This window comes from Triturus cristatus, chromosome 3_1, assembly GCF_964204655.1.
Source record: "Triturus cristatus chromosome 3_1, aTriCri1.1, whole genome shotgun sequence".
In the NCBI taxonomy this organism is placed as follows: domain Eukaryota; kingdom Metazoa; phylum Chordata; class Amphibia; order Caudata; family Salamandridae; genus Triturus; species Triturus cristatus.
The window spans coordinates 1,173,327,990-1,173,350,219 of record NC_140583.1 but is presented as its reverse complement, the minus strand read 5'-3'; positions in this window follow the sequence as shown (position 1 = coordinate 1,173,350,219).

The window sequence follows — 22,230 nt, the reverse complement described above, 5'->3', positions numbered from 1 at the left end:
GAGTTGTAGTTTTTTCTGTAATTTTTATTAATTTCTTTGAAGATATTTCTGGCTGCTATGAGTTTGTGCAGTAATAAAGCGAAGAGAGGTCAAAGCATAATCCTCGCCTCCGTGTCCTTAATAGAATTGGAACTTACCATCACGGTGCTAGGCAAATTCTGATTCTTTATCAAATACCCTGGAATGCAGGTTAGTATATAGCGATTGATTTGTGTCAGGCATTCTTTTCCATAACTTTGCAACCAGACAGCCAGTATCTTTTTGCCTTTCGGTTTGAAGATCGCATTTTGGCATGGTGCCAAGTTCCTCAAGGGTACACAGAGAGTCCTTAAATTTTTAATCACATCCTGAAAAAGTGTCTAGAGTCATTAATTATACCTGGGAAATCAGTTTTGCTTCAGTACATTGATGACCTATTGGTGGCATCAAAGACACGAGAAGATTGTGTCACTGACACAATTGCGTTACTGAACCATTTGGCCGAAGGAGGACACAAGGTGTCTCCAGAAAAATTGCAGTTTTGTCAACAAGAAGTTAGATATTTAGGGCATAAAATAGAAAGAGGAGTTAGGAAAGTGACCCCGGAAAGAATAAAAATAATCAAACAAATGCAACTTCCTAAAACACAAAAGGAGATGAGAATGTTTCTGGGAGTGGGTGGGTATTATAGGCAGTGGATAAATAGCTTCTCCCTGCTAGCAAATCCATTGATACAATTGACTTGGAAAAGAGTGAAAGATCCAATTGATTGGAATGACAAATGTTTGGAAGCATTTGTTAAATTGCGAAATTGTCTGTGTGAGGCCCCTGCCTTAGGCATGCCTGATTATTCAAAAGAGTTTGGGTGGTTAGGTTGTGAGAGAGAAAATTGTGCACTTTCAGTTTTAACACAGAGACATTGATTGAGCCGACGTCCAGTGGCATATTTCTCTGCCACCTTGGTTCCAATAGCTTCAGCATTTCCTGGCTACTTAAAAGCAGTAGCTACTAGCTGTATGAGTCTGGAACAGAGTGAGTCAATTGTGATGGGACATCCTGTAAAAGTATATGTTTCACACTCAGTGGAGATTCTTTTGACAAGAAAACAAACACAGCACCTCACTCCTAGTAGGATGACTAAGTATAAAATAGTGATTTGGGGAGCTGAGAATGTGACAGTGATAAGATGTACAATAAAGAATCCTGCCACATATTTGCCAGATCCATGTTGTGAGAAAGTGAAAGATGAGATTGATCATGATTGTTTGGATATGACTGAATTATCTACTAAGCCCCGCCTCGATAAAAAAGAAATTCCTTTGAAGGAATCTGATCATGAATTGTTTGTGGATGGGTCATGTCTGAGAACGGAAGAAGGGGGGGCTAAGTGCTGCATATGCTGTATGTAAAATAACAGGAGTCATTGAAGCATCCTGTTTACCGGGAGTCAAGTCTGCACAAGTAGCCGAATTGGTGGCTTCAATAAAGACATGCAAAATTGGGAAAAATTGGAGAATAACCATATTTACGGATAGTCAATATGGTTTCAGGGATGTGCACGACTTCGCCAGCTCTGGATGCAGAGGGGATTTCTGACTTCTTCAGGATCTCCTATTAGAAATAGTAAACATGTAAAAGATTTGTTGGAAGCATTACAATTGCCAAAACAAATAGCAGTTGTTAAATGCGCTGCACATCAGTCAGGAAATGACTATGTGACGGCAGGTAATAGGTACGCAGACCAAATTGCTCAGTACTGTGAGAAAAATAAAATGGCAATTTACAGAAAAGTGGAAACAGGTGAAACCAGCTGCCAACCTATATTTTTCTCAGTTCCAGAAACATAGGATGAAGTCAGACAGTTGCAGGAAGAAGTTGAGGAAAAGGAAAAGGAAATCTAGATAAAGTCAGGTTGTACATAAAGGACAGAAGATGAGGGTTGGGTGTACTTAGTGGCAGACCAGTCATACCAGACTGCTTACTCTCTCAAATGGCAAGAGTATACCATGGGACAACAGATATTGGCAGGGACTCAATGATCAGACTATTCAGACAAAGTTGGTACAATCCAAAGTTTAGAGTAGTTGCAGAGAGCCTTTGTCAAAGAAGCTTGATCTGTCAGCAGCAAAACCCAGCCAGAAAGACAGTGGTTAGTTGGGGAAAGATTGGAAAGGCAGAAGGACCATTTACCAGGCTGCAATTAGACTTCATTGAGTTACCTTCGTGCAATAGATTGACGTATGTACTTGTCATAGTGTGTCTGTTCTCAAGATGGGGAGAGGCATACCCCACAAGAAGAAATGAAAGTCTCACAGTTGCTAAATTATTGTTGTGGGAGTTGATACCTCATTTCGGTTTTCCATTTACTTTGGAATCAGATAGAGGACCTCATTTTAATAATGAGATAATTCGATTAATCTGTGCTGTATTTGACATTGAACAAAAACTGCACTGTGCTTATTGTCCAGAAGATTCTGGAATAGTTGAACAGCTTAACGGTACAATCAAGTCAAATTTAGGGAAGGTGTGTGCATCCACAATGCTAAAAGGGCCAGATGCGCTGCCTCTTGTATTGATGGGTCTCAGGAGCATTCCTGACAGGAAAACAGGATTAAGTCCTCATGAAGTGCTCATGGGAAAGGCAATGAGACAAGCATTTATTCCTGGAAATAAATTGATGAATATAACTGATGATCTGGTATTGGACTTTTGCAAAGGATTGGCTGAAATGGTGCGTTCTGTCTCTCATCACGTTGGAGAAGACGCAGTTGCAAAGCAGCCAGACCAGGCGCATGATTTGAATCCTGGAGACCGGGTGTTAGTGAAGAAACTTGCAAGGAAATCGTGTCTAGCACCCAGGTGGGATAAACCACGTCAAGTTATACTAGTCACTACCACAGCAGTGAAGTGTGCAGGTTTATCCAATTGGATTCATGCTAGCCATACCAGAAGAATTCCAAGCCCATCTGAAGAACAAGAGCAGCAACTGACCGAATTAGCTAAGACACCAGAAGCTGAAGGTTGTGAATTCAAAGAATCTAAGGTGACAGATTCTGAAAGACAAATAGATGATGAACAACCAAGTACAAGTCAAGAAGTGGATACCAGTGATTGAAGTACCTGAAGCTGTTATCAAAACAAGAAGAACAAATAAATTAGAGCGACAGGAAGGTAGAGAGGAAAAGATGGGGAAAGAACACACTCAGGCAAAAGAGAACAAAGCTATTCAGGAACCTGAGCAGGGTGAGATAGAAGAGGAAGAACAAGTTCAGGCAGAAGAAAAACAAATTGAAGTAAGACCTGAATAGGACCATATAGACCTAGAACAGGTTCAGGCAGAAGAAGAACAAACTACAATAAGACCTGAACAGGTGCAGGTAGAAGCAGATCCGAATTCAGAAAATACAGAACTAAGACAATTTAAAAGGGAAGAAGAACAAGAACAGATTGTGCCCAGACAAGGTGAAAATAAAAGAACTTTAGTAAACGACAAAGAATGTGAAAGTGCAGTTCAGGTCAAAAGAGTTAGAAAAGGTGATAATTGGCCAGGTGGAGTAAAAAGATTAAGATATTACCTTAGAAGATCAGGGGAGAAACCAGAACAAGTAAATGAACTTTCAAGTCAATCTAAATCCAAACAGCCAATAGTAAAACTCACTCGAAGAAGTCCAAGACTGAGGATTCTAAACAGAAAATACAAGGCCCCTGAGTGGACCTATGTAATTCTAGTAGAATTTGAAAATTTTGATTTACGTGAGGAATCTGAGGAAGTTCATGTTGCACAGATTAAGAACACCTTAGAAATAAAAGAGACTGAATTGTGAATAAAGAAAGAAAAGATAATAGAAATGTTCTCAAGATTAAAAAGGGCAGAAGTTGAAGTCAATGAACAACCAAAACGGAGTTTAAAACGAAATTGTCTTAGGTTTTGCTTGTATAGTATATTACTATTAATATTAGTGTGGTTATTTCTAACTGTAGGAGTACCTTTGTTAATGGTAACAAATAATAAGAATAATACAATTACTAATGAGAAAGTAGATAGAATAAAGGAAACTAAACTAGAAATAGGGGTGGAAGATGAGCTAAACTATCATCATAATGAATCAGACAATGATTTGTCTTTAAATGTGTTTACTAAATTGTTATTTCAGTACATTAATACAATGGAAATTAGTGATAGTTATGTATGTATGAAATTACCGTCATCCGTGTCAAAGGGGGTGACTTATCACCATATACCCTTGACATATGGTACGATCACAGAGATTCCTAATCAACGGCAACCTATCAGCTCCCTCTCCGGTCACGGTTGGAGTCCCTCAAGGATCAACCCTGTCCCCTACCCTCTTCAACCTCTACATTGCACCTCTTGCCGAAGTTCTACGCACAGCGAATATCTCCTACCATATGTACGCTGACGACACTCAGATCTACATCAAAACATCTTCCCTCGAGGAGATTCTCTCCCTGAATGAGGCCCTGAAAGTGACTGTCCAATGGTTCGCCTCCAATCAACTCAAACTCAATGCAAAGAAAACAGAATTTCTCCTAATTTCCCCCCAAAAACCAATCCCGAGATGTAGACATGGATTAAGGCTATCACAGCCTTAGATTGCCCACTGACCATCGTAGACTGTGCCAAATCTCTGGGAAATACCCTGGACAGCAATTTGACCATGTGGGACCACATCAACGCGATGGCCAAAGCAGCCAGATTCCACCTAAGCTACCTTAGGAAACTGAAACACTTCCTCGACACTGCCGACCTAAAAATGGCAGACCAAGCACTTGTGATCTCCAGACTGGAAAATTGTTGCTCTACCCTCTCGGGCTTACCTAAGGTCTCCCTGGCACCTTTAAAAGCCTGCCTCAACACTGCCGCCAGACTTCTTACCAGCTCAAGAAAATTCGACGACATCTCACCACACCTGAAAGCCTTGAACTGGCTTCCTCTTGAGGCTAGAATACAGCTTAAACTGGCCTGCATCACACACAAGGCCTTATACTCAAACTCCCCTGCTTATCTTGCACAGAAACTGGTGGTATCCGGAGGAATCACAAACTCCCGATCTGCCAGAGACCTCCTGCTTCAACCTGCATGCTTCCGGTAAAAAAAAAAACCTTTAATCGGGCATTCTCTGGGGCTGCTCCAAGAATATGGAACTCTCTCCCGCCCGCCATCAGAAGAATCGCTTCTCTGGCACGCTTCCAAAAGGAGGCCAAAACCTTCCTTATGGATAACTTCCTCGGTTAAATGTTGCCTCCAACCAGCACAGAGAGACCCTGATCAACTTCCGACTAGCGCCTCCTCTTGGATTACCTAGTGTCCGCTCCTAAAAACCTGGGGACTTGTTCTCGAGTATCTATAAAATGCAAACTGTACATACATGTTCTCTATCCTTTATATATCCTGCACCCTGCCCCTCTTTACCTTTTGTATATTATTGTGATTCCAAGCCTATTGTGCATCTCCATGTTTCCTGTAAAGCGCTCTGATACCCTAACGAGTCAAGTTCGTGCTCTATAAAACACAAACATAAAATATCATGTAGCGTTCTATCAAGCTTATTTTATGCAACAGGGAGACTTCAGTATTTTTATTCTAACTAAGATGTAGTATTTTCTGAACTACCTATTAGAAAGAATATGAATCCAGTACGTAGTAGTAAAGATTCACAATACATGGGTGAATTTTTCTTAACACTGAGTTCAATAGATATAGCGCAGGCACACAAGGATAACCTAACATGTATATTAGGTGAAGAAGAAAAAGAGTTTTTGAAAGCTGCTGAACAGAAATCTCATTTACCTTCATGGGCTGAGAAAGAGGGAATGTATGCAAAAGGTGAGGCTCATGCTGCAATGTCCCTAGACTTTGTGAAAATGGGAAAATTCTGCCTTCACAGGTTAAAGACAGATTATAAGAACATTTTCATTGGTTCCAGTGAATGTGAACACAACTTTCTAATTTTAGAGAGATGGGGACTAAAAGGGGGAACTGATCCTGTATTTCCAGGAGTTTATTATGTGTGCGGAAATAATGCCTATTATAGGTTACCTTCAAGTTCGTATGATAGTTGTTATTTTGGAATAGTTTTTCCAAAGATTTATCATGTGGACAGAATTAATGGAATCAATGAAATATCTAATGGAGTAACACGAATAAGAAGAGCTAGTTTTTCTGAAATCGTCAGTGATATATTTAGTGCATTGATACCCTCAGTTGGAGTCATTCTAAATTCATAAAAAATTTGCAAATTGCCAACATAGTTGATCGTCTTTCTACAGATACGGCTAGAGGTTTCTTGATGATTAACACAGAAATGGTTGCGATAAGGTCTATGGTTTTCCAAATCATCTTGCTCTTGATATCTTATTGGCAAAAGAGGGCGGAGTCTGTGGTATGTTTAAAATTCAACATTGCTGCACTTACATTCCTGACAAAAGTAAGGAAATTAAAGGGTATATTGAAAATATTACAAGAATGCATGAAGATTTGACCCAACTGGAGGTTGACAGTGTATGGGGAAAATTAACAAATAGTATACCATCTATATGGAAATGGTTTACTAGTTTTGATAAGAGTTTTTTAGGTCAACTAATATTACCAGTAGTTGTGATAATGACAATAGTATTGATAATGATGATTACATGTCAGTGTTGTAGAAGCAAGGGAAAAAGAAGTATACATTTAGGAAAGAAAGGTAAAGGAAGGAAACGAAAGAGGAAATACGAAGAGATTTTGCTGGAAGAAATGAAAGGAAAAATATATAAAAAGATGAAAAATTTGAAAGAAGGAGAAACTGATAAAAATCAGAGGGAAGGAAAAGAGGCTGAGATATGCCAAAGTTGGCATCTGGGAAGGGATGGGTAATTTTGTGATGGCTCAAAAATGCCATCAGAGAGGGTGTTGATGGAGCAAGGTTTCGTGGAAAAGAGACTTGCTCGGATGGAATCCATTCGTTTAACTTATTAACAAAGCTATTAATGAAAGTGTTGTGAATAACTTATACGCACCACATGAACACGCGGGTTAGTGAAGCTTGCGTATGTGTGTACTAATGTGGATAACAATGAAGACGGACTAATACCGCTTTAAACGGGGAACTTTTGTGCCCATGCGTCAACTGCATCTACGCAGTATGACAAACTAACGCTTGGAGGGAAATTATGGCGCATGAGCAGAAGATACCAAAATGCAGTCTTGAAGACTCACATGCATGGCATCTGCTTACTTGATACAAAAGCAAGCTATTTTACTAATGCGGGAAACTTATTAATAAATAAAGGGGAATAGAGTAGAGGTAGGTGGTATACAGTGCAACCACTTTATTTGTGAAATTATTATTTGTCTTTCTGACTTTATCACTAGTGCGTATTTGGGCCTCGCTCGCATAACTGAATTAAGCTGAGTGACGCGAAGTCCACGCATGCCCACTGAGTGAAGCCATGAAGGCCATGACTGTGTATTTGAAAGGGAGCCAAGATTGAATATTACAGCATTAGAACGGATGGTGAAGAGTTCTACGATGAGACTCCTATTCAAAATGGTATTATAAATGTGAAGCGTGTGAGAATCAAATTTATGAAACAAAATTAAGGGGATAGGTTTGCAAACAATAGTTGAACTGATTTTAATGACATGTAAGAATGGTGTGATGGAGCTTCTCCCCTTGCCTGACCAACGATATTTAGTATTTTTGCGATATTGAAACTTTAGTGGGTGGAACATGAAGAACGAAAGGTATAATTAAGATAGCCTTAGTTAGTTAGTGAGAATGCAGTAGAGAGCTTTGCTGCTGGAGATGCTGTTGCTGGGAGAGATGCTGTGAAATGCTGATGAAGAGCCGAATGCAGAACCTGAAGCAGAACCTTCTATCCTAATTTAATTGGGTTAGATCAGAAGATCGTGGAAGAATCTTGAGGAGGAAGAGAGTGTCAGAGAGGGGTGCTACGCAATCGTCGGTATTATAGAGAGTTCAACTATCCTGTCCTGATTCTTGTCCTGAACTCTTTGTCTCCTGACCTATCCCGGGGGACCCTTACCAGCCCTTTGACCAGGGGATTGGTCTTTCACACCATCCTTGGTAAATATAATTTCTCGGTTTTTGCTGCTATTCTTTTCTCTCCCTTTCTGAGCATTGATTATTGTATGCGTCCGAGGTAAATGTTTTGGAGTTAATTAATTGAGTTTTCTCTCCTATGAATTTTGGTGATTGCACTGTATTTTGGAATGGGTCACATACCATTTTAGATAAAGATTTAAAACTTCCTGAGTCTGTAGTTATTTACTTTAAATGAATAAGTTAGTTTTATGAAATTCTCACCATCAGCTATTTCAACTAATGGTAAGGTAAGGTAATACTTTATTGTACAGTTAATTAAAACCATTACAAACCATCATCAATTAAAACAGTTTCATGTTTCAAAACAGCCATAACAAATTACGATAATACTATGGTAAACTATGAGTAAAACCTGCTATTAAAAAGTACTAGAGCTAAAACTATTAAAATGTAGGTAGAGTATAAGAATGGCCTAAGAACTGACTCGATTCTGTTCTGCCAATAAAAACTTTGCGGGGGTGGCCCTCCACATAAGTTGGGCTAACGTGCATTCCCATTCAAATCCAGTTAATTATTGAAGCCCTTAATGTGCCTGGGCCACAAGAGATGATCCACTGCGTACACTTATGCTTGCTTAATCCAGCCCAAGAGAGATTTACCACATATACTACAAAGAGAGCAAGCAGTAGAGTAGGAAAAGAAAAAGGAAATCCCAATAATGCCCTTGAAACAACACAAACAATTGATTGCTTGAAGAACAAAAAGTTTCAGAGAGGCATCTAAGTCGTAATTATTCAGTTCTTGAACTCTGACCATTAACTGTTCAAAGTTTTAAAGTTTATAGCAGTAAAGCTCAATGAACACCAAGATACCGACTAGTCCCTTGTTGCCATCCGGTTACTTTGGCTCTTAGAGTACAAAGATTGCGCTGGGTTCCATCACTGTCCTTCCTGCTTTTACTCTAATGAGAGGCGGAGCCTTCTTCATGAGGATTTTAGCGCTAGATTCTGCTCTACAACCAAACCAATTTAACTTTTTCAGTTTATTCTTTCACTTTATTAAGGTGAGTTTCTACAGCTTCAAGATATTTTACCAACTGGCAACTCAATTGGACTTCATCGCCGGAGAAGCATGCCAGGACTGCTTGCATGCATGACGTTATCCGGTTTTTATTGAATGATGATCTCAAAAGGGTCCGGCATTCTTGTAGTAGATCCTTGCAGATGGTGATAAGGTGTACAATATTTTCTCCGCCATTACCACAGAAGCGGCAATTTGCTGGTGTTGAGGGGTGCAGCCAAGGGGCCAAATGATTTGCGGAGGGCAACAGTCCTAGGCGAAATTTCAAAAACTTCTCTTTTGTCTTTTAGTGAAGCTGATCTGAAGATATGTTTGGGGCCTGAGTTTGGTGTAAGATTGTATAGTAAACCAGCCGTGTGCGCGCTCCACCATAGAGACTTTGTCCTGCAAGAGAGATTCTTTTCTGACGATGTTATTTACTGCTTTTTTAAAGCCCGCCAAAGGCCCTGGGAGATCCCATCATTTTTGCAGCCCCAACCGTTTGATTGCGTCCTCCAGGTAAAGCCTTGCAGGGCAGTTTTCTTTAGCTTGAAGTTCCTTCCACAGGAGAACGGTGAGTGTTTTTGCTTCTCCCCTGATTATTTTGTGCCAGCTTTTTAAATATACTGCTTTGCGTGCCAGCTCTTCCTTTGCGAGCCCAAATTCAAGCCTCACATGCGCAGGTGATGTGTACCCCGGCAAGCCAAAGATTATGCGCAGTGCTCTTGCTACCGTACCATCTACCGATTCATCGTCCCTTCCTCTCATCACTACCGTAAGTGATAGATGGAATCAGTTTTGCCTGAATCACCTTTATTAGGGGGAGGAGGCTTAAGCCAGTGATCTTGTTTTTTAGGTTTCTTAGAGATACCGCAGTCATTAATCCTCTCTTTTTTATGGCTTCCCATTGTGGCTTGAAACTGCCCTTGGAATCTAAATGACCCCCAAGTATCTATATTCGCTTACAACATCCAGCTTCCTTGAGTCCAAGAACCAATTGTTCGTTATTCTCATTTTGCAAGTGCTGATACACATGACTTTAGATTTTTCTTGATTGATGCTGAGCTTGTTAGTTATAGAGTATTGTGATGTGATGTTCAGCAGCCGCTGCAGGCCAATCGTGGTCCGGCTGATGAGCACCAAATCGTCCACATAGAATAAATTGGACAGCTGGGTGCCCCCTAACTTAGGTGTGTGCGAATTACTTTCGTTCAGCAAGATTGACAGTTCAGCCATGAAAAGATTAAATAGTGTTGGTGCAAGCACGCATCCTTGTTTTACCCCTGTGCTTGTAGTGATCTTCGTAGATAGAAATTCCCCTGCACCTAGTTTGACATGGACCCAGGTAACACTATGCAAGAGAATTAATTGGTTTAACAGCAGCGGAGGGATTTTCAGCTCTTTTAATTTTTGCCACAGGAGATTTCTATTGACGTGCTTAAAAGCAGAGCTATAGTCAATATAGCACAGATATAGAGGTTGTTTTGCTACAAGTGCAGAGTCAATCAAAAGAGATAGAGCTAGTATGTTCGTGGTCATCCCCATGTTTTTGCAGAAGCTGGTCTGATTATATGGAATTGCTGTTATATCTTCCACTCTAGATATTAGCTCCTGGAGTAAGAGGCCCGCATAGTATTTGGCTTCATTATCGAGTAGGGCAATGAGCCGATAACTTCTTGGGTCATTCCTATCTCCTTTTTTGAAGATTGGGGAGATGATAGCTCCCCTCCAGGATGGTGGGATTGTTGAGGATTTCAGAATTTTTCAAACATTGGTCTGAAAATGACAGCCCAGTATTCCGGCTCTTGTTTGAACAAAATTGGGGGAATACCATTTGGACCTGGTGTGCCCTCGCGTCTCCCCTTTGAGAATCTTTTGCAGATCTGTGCATTCATAATTGGAAATTCCTGATTTTGTACTAGAGCTTCTTTGTGTTGAGGTGGCCAAAACAGCGCACTGTTATTTGTTTTAGCGTTGCGTAGAAGTTTTTTCCAAAGGGCCTCGTCGGCTTCTTTTTTTAAGTTGCCAGCTCAGCTTCCTGCAAGCGTCATTTAACTGTCTCAACTCTTGATACGCGACGGGGTCTGCCCTCACTCTTCGGAGAGTTTGGTTAATCAAGGTCTTTAACTTTTTTAGCTGAGCGTTGTTTCTAAGATTTTGATGGTTCTTATGTTTCGAGACTTTGACCATTCCTTCAGTCCTTACGTTTCCTTTTTTTATTCCGGAGTTATCTCGTAATTTTTTTGTAAATAGCTCCCAACTTTCAATTAAGTCTGAAGTTGCTGTTTGTGCCTCTCCTAAAGCCCATTTAGCTTGAGATAGGAGACTTTGTGGGTCATTCGTTCTGCACTTTATCCGCCTTTCATTGGTAGAGTATTCTGAGCCTAGTGTGTTGGCGGTGGGGGGACATAATATTGTGGGAGCCTCAATCATGACTTCCTAGGGGAGGTGGTCACTGAGGTCCATTGAACCAATATGGAAATTTCTTACCCTTTGATACAAGTTGCGTGAGAGGAATGTAAAGTCAATTGTAGAGCTAGCCATAGTACTATGAAATGTAGCTGCTTGGGGGCGCTCCCCTGAGAATCTGCCATTGAGTGCTCGGAAGCCCAGCTCTTCCAATGTTGCCAGGAGTTTCCTAGCTGTTTCGGAGCTTCTACCTCCCGAGGTGTTATCTTAACGGCTTGGCTCCCAAACGAAAGGGTCCTCCTCTTCAGTGATATCTGAGGCTAGATTATTTATTTTTATTTATTTTGAAGGTTTTATATAGTGCTAGCTCCACCCGAGGGTATCAGAGCGCTTTACATTTGCAATGGTAATAAACAAGAAAGTAACAATTATTATGAGCGAGACAAATTTTACAGGTGGTCAGACAGAGTAAAAAAAACAATTTTGAGTACGTAGTGAAATGAGTGCGTAGAAGATAAACAAAAACCAATTAAAAGAACAAAAATGTTGTTATAGATAACAATTTTACAGTATACCAGGGAGGGCTCGGCGGGCATAGTAGGGTGTGGGAGAGTATAATCAAGGGGAGAGGGGTGTGGAGGGTGTCAGGAGGGGGGTGAGTGAGTGCGAGAGGTAGGCGGAGTTACCTAAGGAAGGAGGAGTGAAAGTAGTCAAAAAGGAGATCAGGGAATTAATTTCCCCAATCTTTTGTGAGAAAGTGTATTTTAAGGTTTCTTTTGAAGCTGGCATAGGAGGGGTTACGCCGAAGTTCTTTGGGGAGGGCGTTCCAGATGTTTGGGGCCTTGCCAGAGAAGGAGCGGGATTGGGAGGCGTTTTTTTTAAGTAGTGGGGGTATTTGAGAAGAAGAGAGTTGGTGCTTCTCAACGTTCGGGCGCAGCCAGCTTTATTGAGTTTAGTTGAGAGGTAGATTGGAGTCTTCTGATAGAGGGCTTTGTGCGTAATACAGGCAATTTTATGGGAGGATCTGCCTTCGATGGGGAGCCATTTGAGGGCTTTGAGGGCAGGTGAGATGTGGTTAAAACGTTTACAGTTAGTTGTTAGTCTGGCTGCGAGGTTGAGGACGGATTTGATGGGGGCAAGGTGGATTTTGGGAGTACCAGAGAGAAGGGCCGTAGTCGATTTTAGATAGGAAAAGAGTTTGGATAACTAATTTGAAGTCTTCAGCTGGAATAAAAGCTTTGATTTTTTTTGAGATGCCGGAGTGTGAAAAGTGTGCTTTTTGCTGAGTTCCTTACATGGGAATTTAGCGTGAGTTTATTGTTGATGGTGATGCCGAGTGATTTGACAGATTTGGCGAGGGAGAGAGAGCAGTTTAGGGCATTAAGGTCAGTGATCCAAGTTTGAATGGGGAGAGGGTTGTTTTTGGGAGGGAAGAGGTTGATCTCAGTTTTGTTAGGGTTGAGTTTGAGATGGTTGTTGTGGAACCAGGTTTGGATCTTGGTTATTGCAGTGTTAAGGTGCAGGATATCAGAATGGGATTTTATTTTATAGTACAGTTGGGTGTCGTCAGCGTACAGGTGATAGTTGATTCTGGCTTGTTTAAGTATGAGGGTAAGGGGTTCCATAAAGAGGTTGAAAAGGGCGGGAGAGAGGATGGATCCTTGGGGGACACTTAGGGAGACAGATGTTGGACTAGAGAGGCAGTTTTGAATTTTAATTTGTTGGGATCTATGTTGGAAGTAGGAGGTGAACCAGTTAAGGACAGTGCCATAACGCCGAAGCGATCTTTGAGTGCATTGAGTAAGGTTGGGTGGTTAACTGTATCAAATGCAGCGGTGAGGTCAAGAAGGATGAGTAGGTAGGTCTCGCCCTTGCCCAGGGCAAGGTGGATGTCATCGACTATGTTGAGCAGTGCAGTTTCAGTGCTGCAACCTTTGCGGAAGTCAGATTGAAGGGGGTCAAGAATGTTGAACGTGTCAATGTGTTTGTCCAGTTGAAGTAGGGCGCATTTTTCAAGGGCTTTGGAGAGCAGGGGGAGGTTGGAGATAGGGCGGAGGTTGTTAGGGTCATTAGGGTCAGCCTTGGGGTTTTTGGGGATGGGAGTGATTTGTACGAGTTGAAGGGAGATGGGAACATTCCCTGTTGAGAGGGAGGCGTTAATGATGTTGGTCCAGTAGGGAACAATGACGTGTTTGAGATATTGGACGAGTGCGGAAGGGAGAGGGTCTTTGGTGTGGGAGGATGGTTGAGTTTGGATAGGATGTTGAAGACTTCCAGTTCAGAAACGGAGTGGAAATTATGCCATGAGGCATTATTTTTAAGCAGTGGGGTAGTGAGGAGGGGTACAGGATGGGTATGCGATGGGAGAAGGAGTGAGGGAGTCAGGGGTGGTTTCAAGGGGAGGGGTAGAAAAGGTGTAGTATCCAGGGGATGTTGAGGTGTGAGCAAGGGTTGAGTTTCAAGGAAAGCACGATCAATTTCTGGCAATTTTTTCAGTGAAAAAGTTAGCAATTTCTTCACATTTGTTAGTGGAGGCCACTGGGTTGAGGGGTGCAGGGGAGGTTTGATTTCTAATAATGTTGAACAGTTCTCTAGGTCTGTTTTTAGCACGAGAGAGTTGCAGACGAAAGAAAGATGCTTTTTCCGAAAAGATGTGTTTTTTGTAAGAGGATCTTGCAATTCTATGGAGAGCAAGATCGGATGGGGAAGGGTGTTGTCTCCATGTTCTTTCAGCCAATCTAAGCTAGCATCTTTCTTTATTAAGGTCTACGGTAAACCATGATTTAGAGGGGGCATTTTATTAACATTTTAATTTTCAGAGGGGCAAGTTGGTCTAAAACCTCAGACAGTTTTGTGCTCAGTGAGTTCATTTGCATTTGAAGAGGGGGGGTGAGACTGAGTTGGGTTTGGAGTTTATGTTCCAGTGGGCCGGGGGGGATTTGCTTAAGATTTCTGGTCACAATTGTGGTTTTATTGTTTTTTACAGGGGCAGGTAGGGCTGTAGGGGAGATCGTGAACAGAATGAGATGGTGGTCAGACCAGTCGATAGGGATGTTGTTGGATAGGGATGCCAAATCAGGGTTGGAGATAATGGCGTCTAGAATAGCTCCTTTGGCGTGAGTAGGGGAGTGGCAAAGTTGCTTGAGGTCGCTAATCTCAAGAAGATTATTGAGAAGGTTGATTGAAGGATCAGCAGGGTCATTCCAGTGGATGTTAAGGTCTCCTAGGAAGAGATTTTTGGAGTTGGAGAGTAGAGATTTAGTTATAAGGTCCGATAGTTCTCCGGCAAAGGTAAGGGGTTCACCAGAAGGGTGGTAGATGTTATGAAGTCATATTGGGGGGGAGTTTTTCATTTTAAGTTCGGCTCCTAAGTATTCAAAGGTTGTGTAGTCAGTGTTACTGATTGGGGAGAGTTGTAGTTTTTCTTTAAAAATTATTGCTAGACCATCTCCTATTTCTTTCAGATCTGTCTTTTCTGAGAATAGAATAGCCAGGGGGGGCAAGAAGGTCAAGGATGGGTGTAGAGTGGTCTTTGAGCCAGGTTTCTGTGAGGAAGGCGATGTCAGTATCTTAAGAATGGTTTCTGAAATTTCGGTCGCATGCTGGACAGCCGAGCAGCAGTTCACGAGCATGCAGGTAAGTGGTTTAGGGTTGGTGTTAGGGGCGGGGCGTAGTTGAATGGCGGTGAGTTGAGGGGGGGTCTGGGGGAGCTAGGAGATCCGGGGATTCTGCTAGTCCCCATGATAACAGGAATATTGGAATGAGGAGAGGAAAGATCTTTAAGTGGGGGTTTGTTGAGGTAGGCGTTGCAGAGGTCAGAGAGGTCGGGGGCAGAGTAGGTACTCCAGGTTCGAAGGGATCTGTGAGAGCGGGTGAGGAGAGGCGTTGTTAACCAAAGCTTGGGATACAAGCATTTTTGAGGGTTAGCACATGGGGCAGCGGGCCAAGTAGGGCGGGTTCTGGGTTTGTAGGATTTGAACCGATTGAAATATTCTCTGAGTAGGGTAAGTTCAGTAACCAGGGTGGAGAAATTGTAGTCCAAGTTATGAAGTGTCTGGTTGACGTTGGTGAGGAGGGAAGTGGTAGTGGCTGGAATGGAGGAGGAGTTGGGGACAGAGTGGCTAGGGTGAGAAGGTTGATAGCTTGGAGAGGGTGGTTCGCCAGGAGGGGTTGACGTGGGTAGTTCAGGGCTTGAAGGAGTGGGGGAGGCCACAGGAGGGGAGGGAGGTGTGGGCCGGTGTGGGACTCGATGGACACACAGGGATTCTCAGGTGCAGTCGTGAGGGTCCCCTTCATGAAATCCTTGGAGTCATAAGGGGAAGGGAGCAGGGGGATTACTGTAGCAGCTACTGTATCACCTCTCGTCACCTACTAACCTCCAGGGCAGACTCTTGATGGCTAAATTAAACATGACCATCCAGTTCTCAAGGGGCGGGACAATGATATGCTCAACCCCGGGGGTCACCCCACCAGATTGATGCCCACAGAGCCCAGCTGGCCTTTACCAGTGCCATTCTCACTTTTGTGGTTAACACCCCCGAATTGTTGGGACGGAAGCTGCAATTGCCACATGTGTTCGTATTCCGCCGGGAGGGCCACTATGATGTGAAACCCTCACGGAAAGACCTGCTCTGCTTGGAGGCAGTCAAGATACTACCTAAGTACTACTCAAGTATGGTGTACTGCTGGCAACAGACCAGTCAGGCACAATGTGGGCATGCGTTATTTTCATGGTGACTAACACCAGTGTATGGGACATAACTGTTTGCCAGCCTATTTGACGAATGCCCAGGAGCCTCAGAGATCATTATCGCAAACCCCATCCTTCTTAGGGTAAAAGTACAGAGTGAAGCCCCACTGTGTTGGCAGTGCTCCTATGTGGCCGGAGCAGGGCTTGGCTACTGTAACACATCAACTGTGGGCCAAGGGGCCCTACTATATAGGGCTCATCAACACCGTGTACCCAGTGAAGATTAGGATCTATGCTGGCAAGATTGGATAGCCCTTCTAACAGCACTTGCTACAAGGGGATACAAGGTAGAAAAAAGAAAAGTGCAATATGTGCAACCGAAGGTTAGCTATCTAGTTCAGCTTATCTCAGCAACTGGTCGGCGTATCATGCCGGAGCGGGCAGATTCCATCCGAGCCCTGCCACCGCAAAAACAAAAAAAGGTGTGCAAATGTTTTTGAACCTGTGCAACTATGTTTTACAATGGGTCTTTGATTATAGCACACTCATTGCCCCATTGCTCGGAGCAATGAAGAAGTCCAAAACTGGTAGTGAGGAACTGGTCTGGACACTGAGATGCAGGAATCCTTTGACAAAATAAAAATGGAAATATCACACTCCCACGTGTTAGGTATGCCTGATTATAGAAAAGAGTTCTTCCTATTCAGCCTTATTGACAGGTGAGAAAAGACATCTGTTCTAACTCAAAAGTACCCACTGGGACATAAAGGGATTTTGTATTACAGCAGTCTCTTGGAATGCAGTAATCCAGGGCCATTTCCCATGCGAACAGGCCTTGACCGCTGCAGCTTTGTGCTTGACAAGAGCACCTCCATCGTGATGGGGGCACCACTAACACTGTAAGCAGAGCATTTAATGTTTTCTGCCATACAAAAAGGGAAGAGCACGCTAACCACGCAACAGGTGTCAGGGTACAAACCTATGCTCTTTAGACCAGTCATAAAAGGAGCCCGAAGCCATCTGGTAAATCCTACAACTTTCCTAGCGCATGAGGACAGGAAGGGTGAGGAGACCCACCACTATGCGACTCGCATCCCCGATGGGATCAGCCAGGCTGAGGAAAATTCTGTCTCTGGAAGAGAGGTACTGTTCATTGACTGTTACTCCACAATAGACCAAGAGAAAGGGGTGATGCATACAGGGGCAGCTGTGGTGATGGCCCCTAGAGACGAAGCTTCAGACAGCCTATGAGTCACCGCACAGCTGACTCTCCTCCCCTACCTCTCAGCACAGGCAGCAGAGCTAACAGCGTTGACTGAAGCCCTCACCCAGAACTCAGGGAGTATGGTGACCATCTACTCCGACTCCACGTATGTCACCACAACGTTGCAATTAAGCATAGGAAGGTGGAGGAAATGAGGGTTCCTAAAACCAGAAGGTACCCTCATTGCACACTGAAACCTCCTGGAGTTGCTAATAGACACTCTAACTTTTCCTAAGCGTGTAGAGGTGGGAAAGTGCGCTGCCCACATTGGGGGCAAAGACTTCGTGTCCTGTGGAAATGCGTTAGCAGAGAGCACCATATGGAAGGGTTTGTGAGACTCACAAGCTGCCCTTGCAGCAGAATGAAGAGATCAGGCTATCACACAACAAACAATACAAGGAGATGGCTACTTTGTATCTTAGGGAACTGCAGAAGACGGCCCCTACAGAAGAAAGGGAATGGTGGTTGGCCAGGGGCTGCACACAGACAGCACATAACCTCATATATCGACACACACCTTCAGGAAAACCCATGATGCCCAGCAGCCTAGTCGACATAGCCTTACCTCAAGTACACCTACCTTAGCACATGGCCAAAGATAACATAGTAGCGGAGCTTCAAAGTAACTAGTTCATCCCCAACATTGTCGCAATAATAACCATGCACCTCAACAAATGCACTGTTTATCAACCATATTCTCCCAAACCCACACTGAAGGTCGTCTCATCAGCCACTCTGTGACCCACAGGATCATTGAAAGCCCCACATATCAATTTCATCCACATGATAGACCGATGTACTAACTATCGATACCTGATAGTTGTGGTCTGTCCCTACTACATGTGTATCAAAGCCAGCCCTTGCATACATTGTGAACCAAGGCAGGGGCCATGTTCCTTGTCAGGGAGGTAATACGGAGATGGGGAGTACCTGACGTCATTTAATCAGATAACGGCAGGTACTTTGTCAACTCAATGTTTGAACAAGTCTGCAACCTCGTAAGTAGCACTCATTAATTGGTCTCAGTGTATCACCCCCAAGCAACGGCATCGTTGAGAGACTCAATGGCATTCTCAAGAACAAAATTAGTAAAATATGTGCCAGTCTCAATAAAATGTGTCTTCACTACTTCCCCCTAGCCCTCTTTGCATTAAGGAAAACACCAAGCAGAGATCATCACCTCATCAGATTGTAACAGGCAGACTAATGGGGACACCCATCCCAATGACTCGGACAAAATACAGCTCCAAAGCGAGTTCTCAGGTACTGGGGGATGAGCTAACTAGGATTGCTAAGTTCTTGACCCTTGAGGTCCACCACCGAAACGCTTGGGGGAAGGCACCAAACTGCCCTACCAAACACCTCAGCCAGGGCAAGAAGTCTACATCAGCAACTTCGTACAGAAGTGGAAGCAGGCCAGGTTCGAAGGGTCTAACAGAGTAATATTCTCAACTCCAATCGCCATACAGGTGGAAGGAATGGAAGCTTGGGTCCACCCCTCTGATGTACAACCCAAGCAATGAGCTAGAGTGCACCTCCCTGACTAACTACCCAGTAGCTAAGTCTCCTCGAGTAACCCACAGGAAAAGAGTACTGTCTCCATTCTAGCTTGGAGAGGGGGAAACCCAAAATACAAAAAGCATTAAAGCAGTTTAAAACTCACCATTCCGCTAAACCCCTAGCACCTTTTAAAACAGTTTAAAACTTACCCCCGGCGCTTTGAGACCCTTACGGGTGAGTAGTCACGCTTAACAAACACGTGATTGATTGATTGACCATTCTCCTGAAATCTTAGCACTTCCTTTCCGCATTCCATTAGCAAAGATTTGCTCACAGTTAAACCATTGAGCACATCGGGAAAATGTAAACTCGGGTATTTTCCAGACAACTGCCTAACAATGTATTTTTCCAAACTAACCTACAACCCGCAGCTTTTATCTTACAGGTCTGTGATTGAGCTAAAAGTGCACTAACGCTGCCGTCGCCTGCCATCCCTTTGACCATAGCTTTCAAAAGGACTTTCTTTCACAAGGCCAATAGCTCAAGTGATACAGTATACATTTACTTTTTCCACAACTCCTTGAGAGTCATTTTTTGCACTGCATAAAGACAAGACACCTCTGGGTGCCCTGAAGACAGACACCTCTCCTGAAGATGACCCTACAGCCTAAAAATGCTTTTTCAGATATGTATTTTTGTATTTCTGTACAAACTCAATTTAGCCAGGGTGCTCTTGAGTCCCCCCCCCACCCAGAACTAGACGTATGCCTAATCTTGGAAACTCTACTTCTACAAATTTGTAACACATGCGGAGAGACCTCTCTCACCTCATATACACCTACTCTGAACCAAAGGCTAGTATTCTCACGGACTACACAAGGCACTCCTATACAACATCTGGTATCAACACATGACCACTGCAGGTTACAAACTACAAACAGGTCTTGTTATATATGTTCACTAATACCCCATGCCGTAGGCACAGACAGGCTTTACCTATCCCAGGAGATAGCCCCTGAGAGAGAAAAAGGCCTCGTCTATCTGCACCTATGTAGGATCAAGGCGAAGATCCAACCCCATAGAGTACAACCCTGTGGGACACTAGTAAACATCTCGGTATGAGACTAATCCCACTGCACTGTATCTCTTCATCAAGCCTAGTGACATCCAATCTGAGGTAGACAGGATACGCAGAAGACGTGGACATGGAATTCCAGTGCAGGGCTGCTCATCTTAATCACTCTGGGGGAAATGAGTCCCATGGGAGGGGGTCCATCGCTAGCATATAAATCTGTGGTATCGAGAATAATAGGTACACATGGTTTGAGGGGAAGGGGCAACCCCTAATTGTTCTGAAACTTACACTGTACTCTTTATGTTTCAGAGGCAAAGGGACTATACCATTGGGCAATAATGAAAACTGCTGCGTGGTACTGTACGCACTGGACCTGCAATGGGGCACCTGCATGTTGATTGATTTCTACTGGTAATGCAGTGACCTACATTAGGCTTGTCCCCAGATGGCGGGCCACTGCACACTCTGGTCATCCCTGGAGAAGATCTTTCTGAGTAGTCTCAATATCCATTGCGGAAGAAAACAACTCTGTTACATCAGGCTTGAACGAGAAGAACTGCTGATTATTTTGCTTGGGCTCAGTACAAGGAGATTCCAAGAGAATTTAGACTTTTCACAGAGACTCAAGTAAAGTCCGAGGGTCAATGCCCTTCTTCACCATGCAAATAAATCAGGCCACTGGTTGCAAATAACCAGATGGTAGTTGCTGAAGATGATCAATGTTTCTGCTCTCGGCCTAAATGCTATCAAGGAAAAACTGAGAGTCATTCGTCTTATGGTGATGCAACATCAGTACATGTTGGACTTGATAACAGCAAAGTATGATGGGGTGTGTGTCAAGATTGGTGCTTTCTGTTGTACATTTATTCCCGGAAATAATATGGACAATGGAACATTAGCTCGTGCCATCGAAAAACTGCATAATATGCAAGCTGACATGAAGAAGGAGGTAGGTGCCCCGGAGCAGGACTGGTTGCATATTATCTTTTCGTGGATTCTTCTATGGGTGTCCAAACTATTCATGTCACTAATGTCAGTTTTCATTATTGTACTTCTGTAATGTGGTTTCCTGCAAGTGGGGGGGTTTTCTGCTGTAAAAACGCAGTCCTCAAATTGGGACGTAGGCACATAGCTAGGAAAAAAGTAACAGACAAACACACACTTTTGAATAATATAACTCTCATGACATATGAAATGGATAGAGGACTTGAAGTATCAACTAGTGCGGGGAGTGTTGGCATTGGTAAATACGATGTCAATAAATACCATGATATGTGCCTGCCTAACCATGCCAATACCCATAAATGCATGTCAATGTATGCTCTAATCTATGCCCGTCCAACAGTGTCACTACCAGCAGTGCTGATGTCAATGTATGGCAAAACCCATCCATTAATGACAATGTTGTTAACAGTAGAAACAATGTTGTTGTACGCTATGACCTAGGCAAGCATGACTGTGCCATTATCAATAAAGAAATGTTCACTGTACACTATGACAACTGTACACACAATGTTGAGAATGTCAATATAAATGATACTAGTAACTGCCACATTATTTTCCGAAGTTCCAACAAACTCCTGCCATTGCTGTCGGATTTACCAAGGTGACCTCTCCATCAACCCCGAGTCAGAGATATGTGGTCAGGTAGGTCCTGCGACCCACGCCTATAAAGTGACAGGTCACAGGTGGGGTCTCTCAACACACAGACAACTGCTCAGCCAGGGAAAATCCTGATTGATCCCACAGATAGATAGTTGCACCACAAACAGGTCAGAGAAAATTAGCCCCAATAAAACACGTTTGGCCAAATGCTCACCTTCCCCCAAAATATCACAAAGCTAGATACCACATGTAGATAGGAACACTCAACCAGTCAGGACAAGAAATGCACACCACACATAGGGCCATATGTAGGAAGCCCAATACCGGTCGGTAACGGCCGATTTTCGGTAAAAATCACGTTACCAACCGGTATTCAGGCTTTTAGTATGTAGGGGGGACATTTCAGGATTCGGTAATTTACCGAATCGGTAAAATTACCGAATCAGTAATTTTACCGATTCGGTAAATACCGAATCCTGAAATGAGATGTAGGGGGAGTGTGTGGGTGTAGTGTGGATTCGTTATTTACCACCAACTAAAAGTTGGTGGTAAATGACGAATGTCTTAGAAAAAACATTAT